Source organism: Oncorhynchus kisutch, linkage group LG6, assembly GCF_002021735.2.
Source record: "Oncorhynchus kisutch isolate 150728-3 linkage group LG6, Okis_V2, whole genome shotgun sequence".
Lineage (NCBI taxonomy): Eukaryota > Metazoa > Chordata > Actinopteri > Salmoniformes > Salmonidae > Oncorhynchus > Oncorhynchus kisutch.
Window position 1 is genome coordinate 32666237 of NC_034179.2, and position 7506 is coordinate 32673742.

Here is a 7506-nt window from a genome sequence, read left to right on the forward strand (position 1 = left end):
CTTATTGTATGACTTCACATTGCTGTAGCAGGCATATCATCGTGAGTAAATCAATGTTCAAAGCAGTCACAAGAGGGCGACATTATTTTGGCAATTAATTTGGAATATATTAAGAGTCCCCTTTATTGATCAAGAACATGTTTGATTATAAAGCATATTTTATTTAAATAATTATTTTTTTTTAAATTGGGGGGGTGGGGGGTGGACTTGCAGCTGACTGCTCTGTTGAGGATTGGAGAATGTAAGCATTGCCACACCTTTTGATATGGGATCCAAAGCCAAATAAACCATGAAGCTTGTTCTTTATCTTACCGATTTGTAATCTTAATGGGAAATCTCAAACATGAAGACAAATCTCAAACATATGAACTGGTCTAGACAATAACAAAAGGAAGTATCTCATCTCATAATTGCTTATTGTGCAGTAGGCCTATGCACTTCCAACTTTTTCCTCCCATTGGTTGCTTTTGATTCTTCACTTTCTACAAATTTGAATTGCTCCCACTGTCGGGGTAAATATCTTAAATGTTGAATGGTGGGGGTGATTTTATTTTTTTACACTCCCTCTTGTCTGATTTGTAACACATCCTTAGCCTAGTCTCTGGACTGGGCATCAATCACTGGGGTATTGTTTTCAAGCTGATGTCTTCAAATCTTGAAGGGAGGCAATCAGTCTGTCTTCAGTGAGACCTTGGGCTCTGGGTCGGTTTAGGGCAATAACCTATGATCTTTCTGAGGTTAGCTGCTGTGAGGAGGGCACTTCAGAAGCCTTATGAACCCAAGTAGAACAAAGATCTTAAGATGACAATGCAATAATTGCTCTCACAAATCAACTATTTTAGGTCATCAGTAAAACACTTGTAATATGCAGTATTTTTTAAAGGAATCTTGGGCTTTTCCTAATGTTTAACTATGATGTAGATATTCTATGAAAAGACACCATGAAAGACGTTTTCAGATTTTGGATGAGCGAAACCACTGTATTATACATTTTTCTACATTGTGTTTGTTATCTATAGAGAAGTCTTGAAAGCCAGAAGATTGCTTTCTTGAATCTATCCTGACAACCATTCCTGATATGCTAAACTTTAAAAGTTTTGTGAAAAGATGGACGCTGTGCAGACACGCCAAATTCTTGTTCCTCTCATCGTTTAGAGAATTTCCCAGTCATTTCTAGATTTTGACCTAGGTACTGACCACATTTTCCACAAGCAATACATTTTTATTTTTGTCATCTGCAAAAAGTGTTTTGAGGAAAGTGTTTGATTTGTAAAATAACTACTAATCTCAGGTAGATCCTGACTTAGAAACAAACAAGAATTCTTCGGTTTTATCTAATTGAAATTACCACAATTAACCATTATTTTATGATAGTATTTTGGCAAAAACAAACTGGTTATAAACTGAAATATGTTTGACCCAGTGATTCTTTCATCACCTTGGGACTCACACACCAAGAAAAAACGGTTTCTTTCCATCTATGCATTAAAGAGCAGTGCATCCCCATCTCAACTATTACTTCAAGGGACATGTATTCTTCCTGTGATCTGTAACAGCAGAAACCTCCCCTACAAGAAAGAATGTATTGTTGGGGCTCAGCTCCGTGTGAAAGGAACATCTCCATGTCCTCGGTCAACTGCTGAGCAAACGGATTTGTCTCTGCTGTGCTCTGGGTCGTCACTGACAAGCCCAGAGCCTTGTTTGCAGACTGGATTACAGCCCATTCTCCTTAGCTGTGGCCACCATGGTTGAGGTCCATTCCTTTTCAATTCAGGGAGTACACTGAAATTCCAATTTTACTCAATGCTTCTCTATGAGAAAATATTTGGTTTACATTCTTAATTGACTGAATTGAAATGGTATTGACCACAACCCTGGTGGCTACATCCAGCTAAGGAACTCCTAAACTTTGCTCTGCTCAGTCCCATAAGCTATTGGTATCCCTCTCATTTCCACTGATACAGAAATAAAGGTGGACCTCGTTGCAGGTGTTTTGTACTGTATCTCATGTTGACTCTTTTTGGTTGGTTGTTTTTGGGACCCCTTGCTATAACAAGCAAGAAATGCCTTTTTATCTCCCATCAAAACAAGGAATTGCTTGTCATAATTAGAACTTCTGTGCTTGTTTCCTATTGGAAGTAAAGGTTCTGCTCTAATGTTAGACCTGTGGCATTCTAATCATGTCCATTGCTAGAATTGAAGGTCACTCTGGAGGGGAAGGCAGACAGGCTTAACCGGGTTTTTTTTTAAGGTTCCTTTTGCAGGGGACAAATGGCATCGCCCCCCATAATTCCAAAACACACACAAATAGACCATTTGATTTGAGTTCAGACCGATCAGACCTAGAAACAGGTTTTCATGCACTGGACAGACATTTAAAACTAAACTGTACTATTGGAAATATATCTTTGTGACATGTATAGAAATGCCATTGATAAACTTAGCGCTTCCAAAGCTGTGTGTATACAACGTATAGATAGATATTCTTAAGATATTAATTCTACTGCTGACATTTCCTTAAATCTACTCCCTCTCCTAAAGCCAGGGCATCAGCAGTCGGTCACTGATTGCTTGTCCTCTGAGCTTGGCCCAGTAAAAATGTGCCCCTTTACCAGCAGAGGGCAAAGACGATTAACTTGTGATCAGGTTACTGCTTTGGTAACCCCTTTTTCTACTGCTGCTCCACTTTCAGATTTAAGCGTCACGCATTATTAAAGAGTGCTCCAGTACTCTGATACTCCTCCACCGATTTTGAGGAAGAGAAAGGAAACATGTCTTTCTGCTGCACAATTGATCCTATTATGCTGTGCAGAGGCCTGTGGTCCTGTGGTGGCGGCACTTGTCCCTGTTGGCTCCTTCATCTTTGTCTGGGTCAGTCTTCCTGAGAGGTGTTGGCAGAGTGAATCTGAACTGTGAAGGGAAGCATCACCCCACCCAGGTAGTTTACCTCCATCCTTCCGCTACCTTTATCACCTGCTCTCCCCTTTCCTCCTCTTTCAGCAACACCTCGTCAGACATAATATGCTCTCGTATGATGGACGGTCTGTAGAAGCCGACACTGACATCTCTTTTCATGTTACAGGAAATGTCCCGTGTCCTCTATCTGCATGTGGCGAAAAAGTACTTTTGATCCTAATTTCATGTCATAATACCCTAAAGAAAATATTGATTTGTTTTGTTCAGTAGTTTAATGCTCATGTGTTATTTAATTTAATCTCACAATGTCTTCAAGGAACAACATTCATAAACTTGGTGAAGGCCTCCTTTGTATGTGCTTTATAAGCGCTTTATAAACCTTGACAGTTACAGCAGAGCAAATTGAGAAATCACTCAAAGGGATACTTTGGGATTTTGGCAATGAAGCCCTTTATCTACTTCCCCAGAGTCAGATCAACTCATGGATACCATTTGTATGTCTCTGCATCCAGTATGAAGGAAATTAGAGGTAGCCTATGCTTACTAGCGTTAGCACAATGAATGGAAGTCTATTGTATCTACTAGCATTCTAGTAGGCACCATAGACTTCCAGTCATTGCGCCAAAGCTAGTTAGCAATTGCTCGAACCCTAGTTAGCGACTTCCTTCAAAGTGCACGCAGGCATAAAAATGGTATCCATAGTTCATCTTACTCTGGGGGCGACATTGCCTAAATCCTGAAGTATCCCTTTAATATTATAGTGTGGCTGGATTTTAGTATGGAACTATGATATTAATTTTAAATTAATCTGTAAATATATAATTTCACCTTTGAAATGAGTAACCAATGGTGTTGGACTCTGGATCCAGACAAGTACATTTGCCAAAGGGTCCATGAATGGATAAACAGTCCTATACAGGCCTGAGCACTCCTTGAAGACCAAATTAAGTGCCACCCATCTGTCACTTGAAAGAGTTTAGGCTCCTCAAAGCAGAGCTTAAGAATGGTTATAAACAAATGGTACACAAAAGATGTGCTCCTATCTTCTCCTGGCTGTAGAGCACAAATTGGATGGTGATCGTTGTTTCTGTTGTGGACCCTGCTGTGAGGTACACTATTGCCTGTTTTCAAAAGAAGAGATCCTGAAAATCCACACATCAAGATAGTATTTTCACATTGGTGAGCTGCCTCTTTGATGATGCTTTTTCCCTTTTTATAGGGAAAGTTTGGTGCTTTTATTGATTATGGTGTTGTATAGGATGTCACAGACACAAATGTCATGTTTCATATCAGAACAAACTGATAATGGAATCCCGTAGTGTTTGGTGGTAAACATTTGATGAAAAAATTCAAATAGACCATTTTCATCAAAGTCTGAGCTAGTAAGAGGTAATCATTTATGGAATAATGTTGCAGGAAGCCAGAAAGAGCTATGTCTGTCTGTGTCTCAGAGATTTCCAGGATTTCCATCTGCTTTCAGAAGAAGTTAAGCTTACAGTGAGGAACTTTTGAAATATTCATCAACAAGAGAACACTTAATTCAGTTGCATTGTATATGTGCCTTCCCTCCAGGACATCTAATCCATCCGGTGTCACAGGAAGTCCAGGAAAATCATTATGGACCTCAGCCACCCGAGCCACGGCCTGTTCACCCCGCTACGATCTAGAGATAGACACCACTAGCCCTCCTCCGCTCAGTACCCTGCCCTGAACTTAGGCACTGTTACTAGCCGCTTAACACCTGATACATTACCCTGCACCTTAGAGACTGCTGCCCTATGTACATAGTCATTGAACACTGGTCACGTTAATAATGTTTATCCACTTCATATGTACATACTGTATTCTAGTCAAGGCTCATCCTATATAACTACTGCTGTACACACTGTTCCTATTCATATCCTGTCCATACTGTCTATACACAACATTATATCCATATATATATTTATATTCCCGACTCTGACATTGCTCGTTCTGATATTAGTTCATTTCTTTCTTTTTAGTGTTTGGATTTCTGTGTATTGTTTTGTATTGTTAAGGTATACTGCATTGTGGGAGCTACAAACATAAGCATATATCAACTTTCAGATCTTTCTCACAATAATACAATGGCATTCACGTTAGTTACTTGATTGAACTAAGAAAAAAATGATGTGCCTGTAGATATTTGTAACCTGTACCCCCGCACAGTGACTCGGTACCGGTACCCCCTGTATATAGCCTCGTTATTGTTGTCATTTTGTTGTGTTACTTTTTGATTTATTTACTTTTTACTTTAGTTTATTTAGTAAATATTTTCTTAACTCTATTTCTTGAACTGCATTGTTGGTTAAGGACTTGTAAGTAAGCATTTCACGATAAGGTTGTAATCAGGGCATGTGACAAATACGATTTGATTTGATGTGAGTGCTAAAACAAGTTTATGCAACACCATGATGAAACTTGCCAGTCTGGTGGTGATGCTTAGAAACATGGAACAGGAGGGATAGAGAAATAAAAGGAAAGGGTTGAATGGATGCCAGACAGGTTAGTCTTTTCAGGGGGTAGTTGCTGGGTAGCTGTGACTCAGGGCCCATTCAGGCCTGTATCCCAGGAGGCGAAAGGTGAGTGGTATTATCTCCTCTTGCTATAGCTCTGGTACACTTGTGAATGAGGAGACAATGTCACAACATTGTGAGCTGGAAAAGCCATTCCTCCCAAACGTTTAAGCATTGTATTCAGACCTCTTCAGGCTCTTTCGGGGGGGGTAGAACAAGGCATTGTGAGTTTGTTATACATATACAGAGAATAATTGCAGGTGCTAAATCCAAACAAAGGTTTGATGAAGGTTTGGCTGTTATTGGGTAAAACAACTGAGGTTTTTCATTTTTATGAAGTCGTGTGGCTTTGCTGTCCAGTCAGAACAGCCAAAAGGATTCCTTACCCCTGTGTGTTGGTTGAAAGGTGAGATGGGAGATCAAAGGCCTGTATGTTGATCCTGGCTCAGACAGGAATGGAGAGCCTCTGTGTAAAACGGTCAACCCTGAGACAGTGCTGTAGTGCTCCAGCTACAGTAAGCTCTGCTGCAGCCCCCTCCTTCCCCACACACAGTAAAACCCATGTCCATTCACAGTTTACTGCCATAAAACACATTTCACCCACTCCGCCGGAACCAGAAACATGGCATAGTGCAGTCACACTACAAATAGGATTAGTTTAAGACTACTCTGTGTGACCCTGATTTAGCCCACTGCAGTAAAAGGTTAACTCAAACTCCAAGCGTTCCCTAGACACGTTACTGTCAAATAACAACCTTGGATTGTATCATGTTTGCCAAAGAGATTTGGGCCACAGAATCCCCCTGTGCAGAGGGAAAGTGGGCATGTCCTGGTTCGTAAATGTGTCTACCCCACATGATCAAACCGGCAGAAAGAAACTGTGACAGATCTTAATCCTTCTCCCCTCTGGTGCAGCTAGTAGAGGATCTGCTAGCATGTTGGGCGTGGGGCAGGGAGCAAGGTTAGTGGTTTAAACCATGCCTGCAGGCCAGTCTGGAGCCCAGCCCACTCTACACTGGGGGGGGGGGGCGCGTGCGCGCGCGTGCGTATTAATTTGCGCGCGCGTGCGTATTAATTTGCTTTCCCATTATTGCGTTTCAAGCAAGTTTCATGATACCCGACCAGAAAAAGAATACTGTTTGGTAGAGGACCCTGTTGAGTAAAAACAGATGATGTGAGAAAGTGCGGCTATGATAGTGTTACTAGTTTCAGTTGACAATAGAATTTCCTTTACTTTGAAAAGACTTCATATTTTGTATAATGTCATGATTCTATTTCTCATCCGTGTATTCTGGCTCCACCAGCTAGCAACTGGAGCCTCCCTGGATCATTTTTAAACCACTTATATTCAATGGACATGTAATTTCTGTTTTCATACAATTTCCAAACAGAAGAAAAAGGCTGTCATTATACTGTTATTAAAGGTATAAAATCTGATGAATTGTGGTGTTGTTTAAATATCACGAAATAACTTTTCCAGTTTGTCTTTTGTTTTTGCAAAGACTGTATCAGGGTTTCAAAATGACTCGGCTAAGTATTCCATAATGTAATGTAACATTCCAGTGGGACTGGTCATAAAACATTTCCCATCTTAATAAACGTTGTTTTCTACATTTTAATTTATAAATGAATAAATTTCATTCTGGGCTGGTTTAGCCAGTAAAATAAAATGCCATCCTACTTTTTATTCTGTCATGTGCGTTTTTACCCTCGTAATCCAATGTACATAAATTACACTCATAGTGAATGGTCCTATAGGTCCATGCGTTCTGAAATGTAATTGTAGCCTACATTGTTGTGCGCTCCTTTCTCATTAAGTTTGTCACCATAAAATAAATAAAATAAAAACACAAATTACCTGCGGAGCTCTGCCTCAGTCAGACAACAACACACTGGAACCGTGTTAACAGTGGAAACATTCTTAATGAAGGTGTCTTAGTTGCATGGTTGTTACAGCGCTTGGGTGTGTGGTTGTTTTACTGAGGGGAGAGCACTGAGCGTTACAGAATTCTCTGCATGAGGCAAAGTGAGCAAAGAGAGCCAGGTTATTGGT